The sequence below is a fragment of the Cryptomeria japonica genome, chromosome 11, assembly GCF_030272615.1.
Source record: "Cryptomeria japonica chromosome 11, Sugi_1.0, whole genome shotgun sequence".
NCBI classification, from domain to species: domain Eukaryota; kingdom Viridiplantae; phylum Streptophyta; class Pinopsida; order Cupressales; family Cupressaceae; genus Cryptomeria; species Cryptomeria japonica.
In genome coordinates this window covers 667,262,790-667,280,217 of record NC_081415.1, presented here as the reverse complement: position 1 = coordinate 667,280,217, position 17,428 = coordinate 667,262,790, and positions in this window count along the sequence as shown.

The following is a 17,428-nucleotide window of genomic DNA, read 5'->3' as shown; positions in this document are numbered from 1 at the left end:
ACGTTATGGTGAAGGTCGTTAATGGTACTCTCCCTGTCAGATTCAGGCGTAGGATGAGACGTAGGGTCTGTGGAAGATGTTTCCAGTTTAGGAACCCAAGTGGTCTTTATCTATGCTTCTCCGTAAACAGGGATGTCTTTGTGTGGCGGAGGTGGTGATGTGTCTTCCTCATCTGAAGTATTAAGCTGTACCGAATCAAATTCCCATTCATGCGAGTCGGTCTCTGAATCACTTTCCAGCATCCGATTACTATACCATACTGGGATGTCCTTTGAGTTAAATACTGCAGGTGTGATTGGTTGATGTACCTTTGTAATGATCGGTGCTGCAGGGTGATTGATGGGGATCAAGGAATCTGGTATAGGGCGTATTGGTAATATTGACTCAGTGGTTTCTACTGGAACTGTTGGTGCCATAGATGTTGCTGTGGGTTCTGATACAATTGCTATTGTTGATGGTGCCGCTGATAGGATTACTGGTTCGTTTGATGGAATGAATGACATTGGTGACAGTTGCGGTGGGGTTGTGAGCCTCGATGGGGCAGTGGGGATAGTGCTTGATGGTGCTTTGATTATGAAAGGTGTCCTCTTTGCAGTAGGTGGGCAAAATGGTTTGTTGGGTTTTCCTTTGAATATGAGTTTAGGAAGGATCTCTTTTTCAAAGCCTAGGCCTATATTACCTTTGGGCTTTAATTCTGGTAGCAGTGGTTCATGTCGTCCTTGTTTGCAATATCCCAAATCACTCTGACCATCATATCCCATTCTTTGCATAATGAGGAGACCTTTGCCATACTGTTCCGTAGGAAGTGTAACTCGCGGTTTATCAGTGGTGATGGGATCTTTATAGATCCAGTCCGCTAGGTCCTCATCTTAGGTTTCTTCCTCTTGACTCTTTCCAAGGACGAAAGGCGTTAAGGCACATGCAGGTGTGATTAGTGGTTGCTGGAGTAACTGCTGTGGTTTACCATGTGTTCTAGGAGAAGTGGGCATTTGTCGCACACAAAAGAGTTGACTCAAGTTGTATTCTCCAGGACCTTCCTCTGCTACTTTCATTTTAAGCTTTTCTTGCTTGGGTATAGGGGTGTTTGAACTAGCAAGAGAGGTGGGACTTACATATGATGTGGAGGAAATGGCTTCCCTATTATTAGGAACAGTAATCTCTGGTTGATGGTTGATATTATGGCAAAAAGCAAAGGGATTTGCATCGCCCAGGATTGTGATCTCTATACCGTTATGTGGGAACTTGATACATTGATGGTAGGTAGATGGAACAGCTTGCATGGCATGTATCCAAGGTCTCCCTAATAATAGATTTTATGGCAGAGGAAGGTCCAGAACCTGACAGATGATGTGCTTTACCACGGGGCCTACTCGGATTGGTAGTACCACAGCTCCTTTGGATGAACGCTACGCATCGTCATAGGCTTTGATTGTGATCTTTTGACGAGGATCCACTGATTCTACCGCATATCCCAATGCTGTGACCAACTATAGTGTACAAATATTCAGCCCTGCTCCATTATCTATCAAGACTCTCTTGATCCTGTGTTGGTTGATGAAGCCTTCAATGTGTAGTGAAGCGTTATGAGGTTGCAGGAAGGAAGAGTTGTCACTTTCAGAAAAGGTGAGACAAGGTGATGACTTTAGACTTCCAACCATGGCTTGAAATTGGTCTGTATTCAGATTTGCAGGGACTGACACCTCTTGGAGGGCTTGATCCAAGATAGTTTTATGAGATGGTGATAGGCGCAAAAGCTCTAAAATGGATATAAGTGCAGGCATTTTGTCTAATTGTTCCACAAGGTTGTACTGCTTTGGGATGGAGGTGGTGCCTTGTGGAGCTGCCTTTATGGTAACTTTGCCACGACGCGTAACAACATTGCAATTTGAGTTGGGATTTTTGAAGGTTATAGTTGCAACTTGTTCACTGGCATCATACAGATGATTTACAGTGTAATTATACGCAGCCTGTGTATAATCAGTGGTATCAATGCCTCTCCTGGAAGTGGAAGGACCCCTTTGATCTTGTGATGGAAGTGGATTTTTGAACATCAGATGATCATTATTCATGGTTTTTGGGTCATGTCCTTCTATTTCAATTTCTCCTCGGTCAATAAGATCCTGAATAATATCTTTCAATCGATGACAATTACTTGTCTTGTGTCCTCTCCCTTGATGGAATTTATAGTGTTCAGTATCTCTCCACCATGCCGGTTTGACCTGAGGTTCATAGTTTGATAGTTTAGGTAGAGTGACCAAATTTTGAGAAATGAGTTGTCGCAACACTGTTTCAATGGGTTCCCCTAAGGGAGTGTATGTGCATTTTTGTTTGTGCTGACAAGGTCTTGGTTCATCATGAGATGTGATGCGACCTTGATTAGGAGGAACATTTGTGTTATTCTGAGGTGGAGGATTTTGTCCTGCAAACCAAACCACAGGTTGTGCATTTTGGACAGTCCTGGCATCCACAACCCCATCATTGACTATATTTTTCTTCTTGTTCCAGAAGTTCGGTTTATCGCTATTGAAGCGTGGGCGAGGACCATCTTTTGGTTCATTAAAGATTTTGATGAGTCCTTTCTTGATGAGTGCCCTTTCACATTTTAAACCCTTGGTGATCATATCGTTAAAAGAGTCTGTGTCTTTGACATCCAGGTGAAATTCCATTTCTTCGTTTAAGTTGGAAATAAAAATTTCCACTAGTTCTCGTTCAGGTAACTAAAGAGAACATCTGCTAGACATTTGGTGCCATCGTTGCAGGAATACTAAGAATAGTTCACCTGGTTTTTGTTTGGTGTTACATAGATCAGCCATGGTGATGTCGCATTCAATGTTATGAGAGTAATGAGATAGGAACTTCTGGATGAGTTCCTCAAATGTTCTAATGCCACCTGGTAGTCGGGAAAACCATGATGTGGTTGTTCCTCCCAAACTTTGGGGAAAAGGTGCATTAGGTATGTGTCTTCATATGCCACTTCAAGACAAGAGGAATGAAATTCTCAGACATGATCACGGGGATCCCCCTTTCCTCTATATTTTTCAAATTTGGGTGTTTCAAATCCTCGTGGAAAGGGTGGCATATAAAGATTCCTATCAAACGGATAGGGACAGATGTCGTTAAGTGAGAATTGATTGGTCTTAACACCACTATGGAGTTGTTGGGCGAGATTCTCAACTTGTTGCCGCAGCATCTCCATTTCATTTGGAGGAGGAGGTGGTGGGTTACCTCGAGGAACGTTATATCTGATGGGATCTCTACCTCTTTCCTCTTCATGGCGACTTTGTCTTTCTGATGCTTGTCTTAATTGGGCAAGATCAAAGTTAGAGGGGAGTTTTGCTCCTTTTGAGCGAGCTTTAAAAAGTGAGCATCCGCATTACTCCTAAGTATTTCATCAAAAAGTCTGTTAAAGAGAGGGTTATGCTGAGCCCTTTTGATTGTTGCAGGAGTAGGAGTACTTGGGTTTTCGTCATTCGCATTTCCTCCAAGTGCTTCTTGAAATTCATTGAGATTTTCCTCTTCCTCTTCTTCTATTTCTATTTCTCGTTGCCTTGATTGTGATCGGGTTTGAGCCATTTTGCTTATGAGTCGTTGTTGAAATTGAGTGAAAATGATGATGAGTTGTTGATGAAATGAAAGATTGATGGTTGGTGAATGGTGTTGCATGTAGATCTCTAGCACTTTTAAGGTAGATGTAACCGAAATTCCTTCTTTGAATTGCTTGCTTGTTTTGATAAGATTTTGATCTGATAAGGTGTAAAGAAATCTAAGATGTGTTACAAATTTAATTACCTAGTAATGAGAGGATTCACTCATGAACTAGTTTTAACCTGCGTAGATGTGTCTCTTAGGATGAGCTTATCCTAGATGTAGAAACAATCTAAAAAGTGATGTGATGTGTTTGATTTCAAGCAATATCTAAAAGAGAACTTGGGACAAGAACCTCTTAATGTTTTGAGAGTTGGGACGGAGTGATGATGAAATGATGATGGATGAAAAATGTTTTCAACTTCAATAAAAACTTTGTGTTACAAATGGGACAAACTCTACCTCTTCCCTTTCAGGCGTTGGCAGTATTTCTCGAGCTGTGTTGTAGGTGATACAGACGTTTGGGAAAAAGTTGGGATTAATCTTACCTCCTTTGTTTTTGTGATAACTCAGAGCTCTATATTGCATAAAAGCTCTGCGGTTCAATGATTCTGAATCAAATTCGTTTGTTTTGCCTTGAATGTAGAGATGCATGTGACGCAAGAAAACTCTATGGGAGACAAAGATTTGTCTATTGATATAGAAGAATTTCCTTCGTTTGATCAAAGCCTTTGAGCTTAATGGTCTTCTTTTCAAGTTGATATTCTGATGACGCTTCTTCTTTCGCAAGATGTGAAGAATGGTCATAAAATTTTGACTCTTTGTTGTTTGCACTTTGTTTTTTGTTTTTTTTTTTATGTTTTTGGTTGTTTTAAAAAATGTTGGATGAATACTTTGTTTTTGGGATTGATTTTCTGATTTTTTCTTTGACAAGAAAACAAAGCAAGCACACAAACACAAGAATGTTGCCTCAAAGGCACAAATGAGTATGGGTCTAGATCAACCCAATCCTGGACTTTTATATAACCCTTCCTTTAGATGTATTTTAAGGTGTATTTCCAAAGCCTGAAGTCGGCTCAATTTGCACTTGGTCTTGACTAAAATGAACACACTTAAACACTTTTTATCCCTAAGGTCAAATGGCCAATTGTGATAAATTTAGCCCACATCTTGATATTTCTTCGACTTTGGTACTACATACCTTATGAATCCCGCCTTGGCAGGTAAGGATGTGATATACTAAGTCTTGCATGAGCATAACAAATAGATGATCCCTATGATGGGGGAGTCACCACTTTTATCAAGCCACAAGTGACTTTTCAAAAAGCTATGTTTCTACTCAAGGAAATATGTATGGTGAGTATCTTGGGAGCAAAACCATCTATGCTCTTGCACTAAATTATATCGCAAATATCCTCAATCAATAGAATGGGTGGGCTACTACTTAAAGGTGTTTAGTCATGTTCGATGTTTTTGGACATAAGTTCATTCTGCAGTGACTCACTTAAGAGCCGTGTAACTGGTGGTGGGGCCCATTTGTCCTTTCGGCCAGTTACACTGTAGGAACAGCTATACCCAAGGCTACAGCTTTCGCTCACACCTGATTTCTATAGCGGCTCGAAGGATTTACCACTCAAGGTCGTTCCCAAGAGTGATGTGTCTCTTGGCAGGCCTCTCTTAAAAAGATAAAATTTTGAGTGTTACTAACACTTTTCTCTTGTACCTAGGACCACGAAAGCCAAGGGAGAGGATAGTGTGTGTTAGAAGTAGGACCACTCGACCAACTCTTTGCACAAGTGTGCCAAGCACGAAAAACACTTGTTCTTTTTAATCTGTCATTGCAATGTGATCTAACTATTTGGAGATGTTGCTCCAACAATCATGGTGTTCTTTTTAATTTTCAAAGGCAATTGTTTGAGTAAACTAGAATTTGAAAATCCTGGTCAACTTAATGAAAAACACATTTGCATGAAGAAAAATTGCTTTAAAATGAGACAAGTTGATTGTGAATTTTATTTGCATCAAAAATGGAAGTGTGGATTGTGAGTTTTATCTTGATGCAAGAAATAAAATTTGCCTTGTTGATTTTAAGCACCAAAACGAAGTTTGTTTCCTAACTTGCAAAAAAATAAAGTTGTTTTTGTATAAGTTTGTGGTTCTTTTTACCTTGGAGCAATGAAATTTTTTTAAGAGCCCCAAACAAATGTGTGTTTCTTTTTTAAAAGCCCAAATTTGAAATGTGAAGTTAATTTTAAACCAAAATAAAAAGTGAATTCAATTTTAAAACCAACTTCAAAAACAAGTTAGTAAAAAATATAAATCTACTTTTTAATCTAATTTAAATCTGCACAAAAGAGAAAAATAGTTAGTAAAATCCGCCTATTTGGTGGGCTTCTACAAGCCTAATTTTTTTTTTTTTGGTTACAAGGTGATTTGTACAACGTTTTGTTACAATAGCGCTAGTCTGCGTTTGAACAGAGGCACTATTTAACACAAACGCACTAAAAGAAAGGGAAAGACAGAGAAGGGAAAAGCACTGAAACAGGGTGAATAGCGCCAAAATAATGTCAAACGCACCAAAACAGGGTGAATAGCGCCAAAATAATGTCAAACGCACCAAAACAGGGTGAATAGCGCCAAAATAATGTCAAACGCACCAAAACAGTGTCAAAAGCGCAACCTGTGTGACATTTTCAACATTCAAACATGTTATTGGTTAAAAAAAAAAGTTGATCTTTTTGGTGTTTGGATTCACGTCGAGTTCACCAAATGATGCTCTGCAAAAAGGATTAGAAAATCTGTTTGATGGCAACACACACAAGAGCACAAGAAACAAACGTTAGTGTTAGCAACAAAAGATTATCCTAAACAGGCATATCAAGAGAGATATTAAGCATGAAATAGAAAGCATATAAATATAGAATAAAATAGCTAATCAAGATGCTCATAGTTGCTCCTCCCTTGTTCCTCTCCTCTCCAAGTCCCAAATGAGTGTAGCTCTCAGCTTTTAGCACTAGCCATGGATGCCATATGGAGATTCAAGATGGTTGAATATGATAAGCAAATACTATGCAAGAGTAGATAGTGATGCTATGAAAAAGCTCTATGCTAATGCCAGTATAACAACAATACTCTAATGCTTTTTTTTTGCTTGAGGAGAAGGGTTCTATTTATAGAAGAAATGGGGAAATGAAGGGTTAAGATTGAATGGTTTAATCAAGGGCCAATTTTGAAAGTTGGGGATCCATGTGCACAATTGGCACCAATAAAATGGTGACAAGTGTCAACATAGGATTGGGTTGAGAGAAGAGGTTGGAGGCATTAAAGGCCTGAGAAGACCTCATGGTTATCTAGAGGCTAAGGGTCAGGTCCAAATTAAGATTACCCACTGGATTAAGAGTTAATCCAAGGATAAACCTTTGTGCAAATGTTTAAGAGATAATCATGGTCAAAGCATTAATGGCCTGATGAGACCTTTGGGTTGGGTAGAGGTTGAGTCAAAACAAATGTTTTAACCATGTGGGAGGGTTTGAGGTAACCATTAATGGTTATTGGAGACTTTGGGGATTAAGTGGTTGAAGGTTGAAAGTCTTCAATGGTTATCAAAGACTTTGAGCCATTTAGTGGTTGAAGGTTGAAAGCCTTTAATGGTTATCAAAGACTTTGAGGGTTTGAGAAGTGACTTCCCTTTTTCTTAGGAATGTGACAAAGTTTAGAGAAGGGGTTAGGTTAGTTAGAAGTGATTAGAAAATTCTAGAAGGGGTTTAGGCATGCAAGTGGATTTTGTAGGAAAATGCAAGTGGGAGAAATTTTGGTATTTTCAATTAAAATAAAATCATTTATTTCAATTAAATGGTGTAATTTGCATTTGGATAAATATTCAAATAAATATTAATTTATTTAAATGAGAAAAATGAAGATAAAGCATTAAAATGCTCGAAGACTTTGAGGGTAACCATTAAAGGCTTGAAGACTTTAAGGAAAACCATTAAAGTCTTAAGAAGACTATAGAAGGAAGCCATCAAGTTTGAAGACTTTAAAGCCATCAAGTTTGAATACTTTAAGGGAAACCATTAAAGGTTTCAAGTGGGTGAGGATAAATAGGATTTTAAATAAATAATTTATTTAAAATAGTTGTGCAACTTGCTTTTGTAGGAAAATACAAGTGGGTGGAGGATAAAGGTGATTTAAATAAATGTTAATTTATTTAAATGTGAGAGGTGGGATTTTGGGGGATTTAAATAAATATTAATTTATTTAAATGTGAGAGAATATTTAATTAAATAAATATGATTTATTTATTTAATTAATGGTCTGAATTTGGTTAAGTGAATTAAATCAAATAAATTGAATAATTTATTTAATTAATAGGAGAAGAGGGTTAAGATGAATTAATTAAATATTAATTTAATTAATTATTAATTGATGGTTAAATAATCAAATAAATACTAAGTATTCATTTAATTAAGTGGACAGATTTATGTGATTACACATGTTATCAACCAGTATTTCAATTAAGCGGTAAATAAAAATTAGGGTTTGTAACCTAAAGTGAAAGCATTTATTACAGTTGGTAAAGAGGATAAAAACAAGTTTTACTTTATCATTTTTACCCTAACTCTTTCGAAAAAGAAATTTGAAGCAATTGCAGAGCAGAACAAGATTGTCTTGTTGTCAATTAGAAAATTGTTTCATATTTAGAGAAATCAAGTTGAATCAAAAGTTACAGAGAAGCGAATGGATGTACATTTGGACATTTCAACCAGGAAACAGAGCGATGTGCAAGATACAAGGTATTTCTTTGTATACCGCTTTGAAACTTGTTTAACTAGAATGGCATCTTCTTCTAAGTCTGTAGAAAGGTTGATGCTCACTGATGAGCCTGAGGAAGCTCTAAAGGCAGATGAAATTGTGTCTTATAATGCATTATCTCAAGTCGCAAGCAGTGTTGTGGTCAAAGATGACTTGTCCAGCTATATAGATTGCAAGATAGAAGATTTAGGAACTCTACACATCTATACTCAGCTGAAATCACTCTGTGATAAGAGCGGAAAGATTGAAACCAAATATGCTAGGGTTTTTGAAAAAGAGTTTCATAATGCCGCATATTTTCTTGAAGATTTTGAGGAAGAACACATAAGAATCATCTTGAGTCAAGTCCACAGAGAGAATATGGATTTGGAAAGGACCCGTACAATAACCAAGGAGGCTATTAGGGTTGTAATGCGTTATTGCTCAACCGATGAAATTCCTGTGTTAAGAAGAATTTTAAAGGATGTTGTCTTCAAGTTAACTGGTTCTATATCTGATAAGCGTGCTTTCTCTATCAACAATATTAGAGACCCTGCAGTGAAACTTGCAACAATGGTGATAGGCTACCAGGTATTCTACTCCAGTAGACTTAACAGTGTTCCATCTGCAGCAATTCACATAGCACATAGAATGATTGTTGATAATGCAGACTATGATATTTGTGAAGCCATCAAAGACCAATTAATTTGAAATTTGAAATCTATTAATAAGGACAACACACAAAAGTTCAAATATGGTCAGCTATTAGCTAGGTTATTTTTCTATTTTCAGAACTTCCTACCGGGTATTGGAGATATTGAATGGTCCAAGGAACAACCAGTCAATGCATAGATCAAGAACAACATTAAGGCTGTGAAGAATACTTTTTCAGCTGTCGTGAACAATTATTTTAATAAATTTCAAAAAAAGATGAGCATGAGAATGAGGTTACCTAAAGATGTGGTAAAACACTTTGCAAAAGACATAATATTCACAGTTACCCCTAACTTTTGCTTGATGCAAGCAATTGAACCTAGAGAAGAAGAGATGGAAGATATAAGCTATGAGGTTGATCATGATTTACTGGTCGGCTATGCTAATACCCTATTAGCATCGCCCAAAGATAAAAAGAAGGCAACATTGGACATTGTGGCAGTCCAAGTTGCACCAATTGAAACCAATACTACACCTATAGCTAAAGTGAAAGGAAAGCAAAAGAAGTCTGATGAAAAATCTCCTATGAAAAAGACCACAAGGGTGACTCGGAGTGTCCTAACCAAGAAGGACCAACACCTAAAGTATATGTAAAGAAGGAGAATGCACGAAAGAAGAGAAATCAGAAATTGATTTTGCAACCAGAGTTTGAGGGTACAAATTCTGAAGAAGAACGAAAGAATGAAAAAGAAAACAGCAAAACACCCAAGAAGGTAAAGGTAGTGCCGAAGGCAACTACACCTATAGATATTGCTACCTACAAACCTGACATAGTTTTTGAGAGGAAAATGAAGACATTAGGAAGAAATAGGTTTGATAATGTCAAAGAATATTCTGATTCTTTCACTTAAGATGAGCAGAAGCAAGTAATCTAACAGGTAATTGCTTATTTGGGTCATTACAATAGATTTCCGCGTGACTTGGAAAAAGATATTTCAATACCTTTGTATAATACTCTGTTAGATAAATGGGAGGAAGCAATTCAATTGGAAAAAAAGATTATTGATGAAATATTTGTATAGTATTTTCCCAATCTATCATCGGATGGAATTAGTGCTTTGATTGAGCAATACAAAGTATATTTTTATTTTAAAGTGAGAAGATTGAAGCTTCTTAATGCAAAAAGGTCAGTTGTTGAGTTTGAGACACATCAGCTAGCCTGTATAATTAAAAAGAGGGAAGAAGTCATCCACTCTAGCAATAAGGATGATACTACAGATGATGTTCCTCGATCGGAAATGGATGAAGAGGGAATTGTTCAAGCTGTCGTAGTCTATCCAATCAAGAAGAAGGATGATTCCATTATTCTTGTTGATGAAGATGTTCAGGACATAGTAGACCTATCTGGAGACATTACTGCACCAGATATGGATCCTCCTACAATCACTGAAGTACAAGTTACATTAGTTGAACAACCAGGTATTCAACTAATAGTGGACAATGAACCGACAACAGAACAACTGGAGAAACCCCAATCTCCACCAGTCATTGAAACTACTCAAAATGAGTCTACTGAGGAAGTTGTCACTCATCTAACTGAAGATACAACAGAGAAGAACATAGAAATAGCTATCATTAAGAGTGTACCCCCTAAACCGGTGAAGCAGAAACTACTTGATGATGATGATTCTTTAAGTATCTCAAGACCCATTGACATGAACACTTTGAGTGCATTAGAAATGATGGAGATTGCTAATGTTATGCAATCTCAAGCACACGAGAAGAGATTGAAAGAGAAAAGGATTGAAGCAGAGACAATCCAGAATGCAATAGAAATTTTGTCTAGTTTACTACCGAAAACAGATGTTGCACATCATCCTACACCCATCAAAAAACTTGGTCGGTTAGTTGCAGATGCATTTGATCAAATCAAATCACTTGAAGATGCTGCTCAAATGTCTATTGAGAAGAGCCACCAAAAGGAATATGGAGATAAACTAGCTAAGAACATTGAAAGTGGCAAATGGCTTTATCTCATAATGGAAGTCTGTTGAAGAAAGATATTGAATCTAGAGGGAAGTATCTTGCCTCTACCTCCAATGTTACTTTCTTTTACTTTGACATTTCTAAGAGTTGAGATGAAACGTCAAGAAATGAAAAGGTTATGCAAGGCATATGTCCCACTCCAGGACTCCATTCATGCCTTTAATTGGTCTATAGATGATTTGCATGATAGACTGAACATGAATGATAATGAGAAGGCTAAGAGATTCTCATCCCTAAGAGAGTTCAAGAGTCAGCTCACCTCACAGGTCGACATTCTTCAGAGAGCCTACTCCAATGCAGAAGCTATTCTTGCTACTCCTAAAACCTGCACGCTAGACTCAATGGAAGAATTCTATTCCCAGTTGATGTCTACCTTTGAGTATACTACTAACATACTAGAATCATAGGAAAATGCTTTATCCAAGATGAAGAAGAATTTCAATGATATTTTTAGGAGACTAGCCAATGCATGAACCTTTTTAACAAAATTGTAATATATGTTGAACACTTTGATACAAATTTTCTATATATATATGTATATATTTTACTTTATCATTTTGGCATTGTTGTCAAAGGGGGAGTAATAATATGTATGTGTGTTTTTGGAAAATTTTGTATTTATGCGTGCATTAAGGGGGAGTATTGCATTAAAAGGGGAATATGAGTACATATGTAAATATGTTATGTATGCACACTTAGCAGTATCGTATTACTCTAAAATTTTCTGAGTGTTGCCATCAATGCCAAAGGGGGAGATTGTTGGCTTGATGATGATTTTAATGTATTCATCACTTATTGTCATTGATGAAACACTATCACACACACATGTGATTACATTGACTACTGGTGTAACTTCATTGGTTTACATTGTTAACTGGTATGATTAAGGTCTATCTCTAATAGGTACTCCATGTCAATCGATATGTGCTTAAGAGATAACCTGTGGTTACATTAAGTCGGCATCAAAATGAAGATGAAAATGAAGATGGAGATCAAACGAAAGACTCTAGGACAATGGTTCACATGTTTTATTCCAACTGGTACTGACTGTTCTAACCGATATCTGATTTTTGTGATGAGTTACCAGCACCGTTTTCTTGGCGCTCATTTTTGTGATGAGTTATGTTTACTTGTCTAGATACACTGCACCTAGTAAATTGTGTTCCTATGGCCGACATAAGATTTGTATGTCTATTTAAAGACATCTTAGTGAATCATTTAAAAGAGAGAACTGATATAGAAGAGGAGATTATGTGAATACTAATATGCATAAAGAGTGAAAGCTTTTGTCGAAGAGCAATAAGTGTTAAGATGAAGAGCAGTGTTAAATGTACTTAGAATGATTTGATCAAGCAAGTCTTGTGCTACTCAGAATAGATCAAACCTTTCTTGTTGTTTTCTAATCATTACAACAGAATCAAATCCCCTAACCGGGTAAGCTCTAATAAGCTTCATTGTACAAATCCTCTAACAAGGTGATCCATTAGTTTGGATTCTCAAATCCTCCAGCAAGGTTACTCCTAACAGGGTAGTATTCTTAATAGGGTATAAGCTTCTAATCAAGCTTGGGATCTCTAACAAGATTCTTTCCTAGTAGAGCACTTTATAAGACCTTAACTGGTTAGTTATCTATTACTACAGATAGTTAACTTGTGAGTTCCATCTCACCATGGTTCTTACCTATTTAGGTTTTACACATATTAAAACTTGTGTTATGGTGGATGTTCTACTTTATGTGGATGTTGTTATTTCATTTTGGATAGCATGTATTTTGTTTAAATGCTTGGTTAAGTTCATCTACCAGTTAGTGTTTGAAGTTGTGTTTGTTTTAGTGTCACTGATTCACCCCCCCCCCCTCTTAGTGCTTTTCAAGTCCATCATAACCCTCCTCTCAAGCTTAATGTAGGAAGTTGTTTTGCTACCTTAACTTCCTTCCAAGTGGCATTAGCACTTGATAACCTTTGGTTTCAATTGTGGGTTGTCAAGTGTTTTGAATTAATCCAGATTTTAGTGGGAACTTGTGTAGAAGGTACTTTGTGATCTTATTGAAATAATTTTTAGATGACAACTTTATTAGGGATAATAGAGGTGGGGAAATTTTCTAGAAATAATTTTGAGATGTGGAAGTTAAGATTTGTTAATAGATCGAGATCTATAGGATGTTATTGATGAAAATGTCCTCAAACCTACAAATCCTACTGTGACTTATCATTATGATGTTATGGTGTATAAAGCAAAGGGTCTAATTAAATTGTGCCTGGTAGACTCTATTGTAATTAGTTTCCATGATGATTCCTCTACAAAGAAGCTATGGAATAGACTTGCTAAGAGGTACCAAGCCGAATATTTAGTGAATAATATTTCCTAGAGGAAGAAATTTCATTTTTGGAGAATGGAAGAGAGTGGATGAATTACAAACCACCTAATAGAATTAAATATTTTGGTGGCTCCATTGGAATTTGTTTATGTTAATATGGATGAGGAGGAGAAACATTAGATCTTTCTTTATTCTTTTCCTGAACTATGGGATTCTCTTGTTATGGCTATTAGTAATACTTTTACTCTAATGATTTTCATAGATTTTGTAAAGATTGTGGCATTCATAGAAAAATATAACTTTGTATTCTCTATAATAGAATGGATTTATAGAGAAAATAAACAAGACACTCATGGAAAAGGTTGGGAGTATGCTACTTGGAGTTATGGTGTGAATGGATATAGTGTTCGGGATCCTATTGCATAGAAGGTAATACATAGTAGAAATGTTATTTTTAGAGAAGATAACCCTCCTTATATTACATTATAGATAGAACAAAATAAAAAGGAACATGTGGTTCAACTTTCTCCTATACCTAAGAAAATTGAAGTGAAACCCCTAGATAGAAAAGAAGCTAAGGAGAATTCATCTATCTTAGAATCTTCAGAAGAGGAGGAAAAAACTCTAGCTCAACTTGTTTGAAGATCTACAAGGCACAAACAACCACCTGAAAGGTATTCATCTAATGACTAAAGATGTATTTTTCTTTGAATACTAACATTGATCAACCTAAACTTGTAGTGAGGCATTAGGTATGAATGATGCAAAATCCTAGAAAATTGCTATAAATGAAGAAATGAAATTTTTGAAAAGAATGATATGTGGGATCTTGTACCATTATATGAAGAATGAAAAAAATTTGGTTACAAATGGGTGTTTTAAGAAAATATTGGTTCAGATGGAGGTATTGAGAAGTATAAAGTAAGCTTGGATGCGAACGAATACTCTCAAGTTGAGGGTGTTGATTATGGTGAGACATTTTCTCCTATTGCAAAAATGACATCCTTTAGATTTTTTCTTTGTATTGCTATTGCTTATGATTTATAGGTTGAGAAGATGAACATGAAAATTGTGTTCATTCATGTCAATTTGGATGAGGATATTTATTTGACACAACCAACGGACTTCATGGTAAAAGATATATGTAATTTGGTTTATAAATTGAAGAAATTTGTGTATGGCCTCAAAAAAAGTCAAATGATCTACTACAAAAAATTTGACATGCATACATGTTTAGTTTAGAATTTGAGCATTCTAAATCAAATCACTATGTTTATTATAATTTTGATGGTGATCATTTACTATATATTGTATTATATGACAATGATATATTGGTCATTATTAATGAAAAAATTATTTTTTCAAAACTATAGTTTTTTCTTGCTGCTAAATTTCAAATGAAATATCTTAGTGCAACTAAACACATTCTTGGCCAGATAGAAATCAGAAGAGATAGAGTGAACAAAATGCTATGGTAAGGCCAAAGTAAGTATGAAAATTCAATATTATAGAGGTTTAACATGTAGGGTTGTAGACCATTATGTGTTCCTTGTAAAAATGGAACAAAGTTATGTACTTCAAATTGTCCTCTATTCTCATCAAATATGGAAAACATGAGAATAGTACATTACCAAAGTGTTGCTGAAAATTTGATGTATACTATGGTCTATACTAGACCAGATATTGCCTAGGTTTAAAATCTCCCATACCAAATTTATTCAACAACTCCGCATATTTAGTTTGACAAATGAAAATACCTTTGTAAGTCTGAGTAATCTGCAAACCTAAGAAAAATTTCATTTCACCAATCATGGACATCTCAAATTCTTTCTCCATATTGTTAGAAAATTCTATGCATAACTTATCTTCACCAACAAAAATAATGTCATCAATAAATACTTTAACAATCAATATGTCATCATCAATGATTTTATAATATAAATTATTGTCAACACTGCCCTTAGTAAAACCAAGCTTCAAAAGATATTTATCCAACCTTGCATACCAAGCTCTAGGTGCTTGTTTCAGTCCATATAAATCTTTCCTTAACCTGCAAACCATATTTGTATCATCTAATAGTTAAAAACCATCATGTTTCTCAATATAAGCTTCCTCATCAAGATCCCCATTCAGAAATCCACATTTTACATCCATGTGATAAACCTTGTAGTTCTTATAAGCAACATAGGCAAGAAATAATCTTATAGCTTCAATCCTAGCTACAGGTGCAAAAGTCTCTCCATAATCAATTCCTTCATTTTGAGAATATCCTTTACAAACCAATCTAGCCTTATTCCTTATAACTTGACCATCCTCATTTAGTTTATTCCTAAAAACTCATTTAGTTCCAATAACATTTTTGTTTTTGGGTCGGGGAACCAAGGTCCATGTGTTATTTTTCTCAATCTGATCTAATTCTTCTTCCATAGCTTTCAACCAATATTCATCTCTACATTCCTCAATTACTGATACCAATTCAACTTGTGAAATTAAACATACGTCATTAGTTCCCAGTCTTCTTCTTGTCATCACTCCATTGCTCTTATCCCCAATGATTTGATCTTCTGAATGATTCAATCTCACATACCTAGGGGTCTTTTGACTTTCTCTGATGTTACAAAAGTAACTGGTTCAACTCTCTATTCTGGTAAAGGTGCTACCAGTTCAGATATAATCATTTCCACTACCGGTTCCTTCTCATAAACTCTGATTTGACTTATGTTCAGCTCATCTACTTTGACATTTTCACTCTCCACAATTATCTGCAATCTCTTGTTATAACACCTATATGATTTTCTTTCATTAGAATAACCAAGAAATATACCTTCATCACATCTAGGATCAAATTTCCCAATAATATCATCTCTTCTGATATAACATTTACTACCAAAAATTTGAAAATACTTAACTATAGGTGTATTGCCAAACCATAATTCATAAGGTATCTTACTGGTTTCTCCTTTGATATGTACTCTATTGAATGTATAAATTGTTGTACTCACTGCTTCTCTCCAGTAGATATGAGGTAGACTAGCTTCCATCATTATTGTTCTAGCAACATCCAATATAGTTTGTTCTTCATTTCCATAACTGCATTCTGCTGAGGTGTCCGAGGAGCAGAAAATTGTCTTTTTAGGCCATGTTCGTCACAAAAGTCATTAAAAGTTCACCAGATGTGAATTCTCCACCATGATCGGATCTCAAACATTTAATCTTCAATCCTATCTCACTTTCCACTTTAGCCTTAAATATTTTAAACTTTTCAAATGCTTTAGATTTTTCTCTCAGAAAAGTAACCCACACCATTCTAGAATAATCATCAATGATTAGCATGAAATATCTATCACCACAAAAACTTTTAACTCTAGCAGGGCCACACAAATCAGTATGAATAAGATCAAGAATGTCATTTGATTTATCTTGTATACTCCTAAAAGAGGTTTTGACCTATTTACCCATTTGACATTCTTTACATACTAGATTATAGGGCTTCATAATCTTAGGTATATCCCTAACTGCATTAGTTGAACTGATCTTCACAATGCAATCAAAATTCCCATGACACGGCCTTCTATGCCATAGCCAACTCTCATCAATATGTGTAATTAAACATGTCTTCTTATGGGAGTTTAAGTGAAATATATTACCTTTTGTCTATGTACCGGTTGCAATCTCCAAGCCAGATCTGTTAATGATTTTTCATTTCCCATCCTTGAACTATAATTGAAATCCCTTGTCTACAAATTTTCCTACACTCAAAAGATTATTCCTCAAACCTTCAACATAATAAACATTGTCAGTATTGTTCTTACCATCCAATGATATAGTTCCTTTTCCTTTGATCATACATGCCTTTTCATCTCCAAATCTAACTAGATCATCATCAAATTCTTGCAAAGATAGAAACTTCCCTTTATCTCCAGTCATATGATGTGAACAACCGTTGTCAATTACCCATTCATCCTTTCCTTCAATTTTAGTAGCAAGTGCCCTCTCTTCAAGTACATTCTCTTCTAGTGCCGGATCATCTTCCTT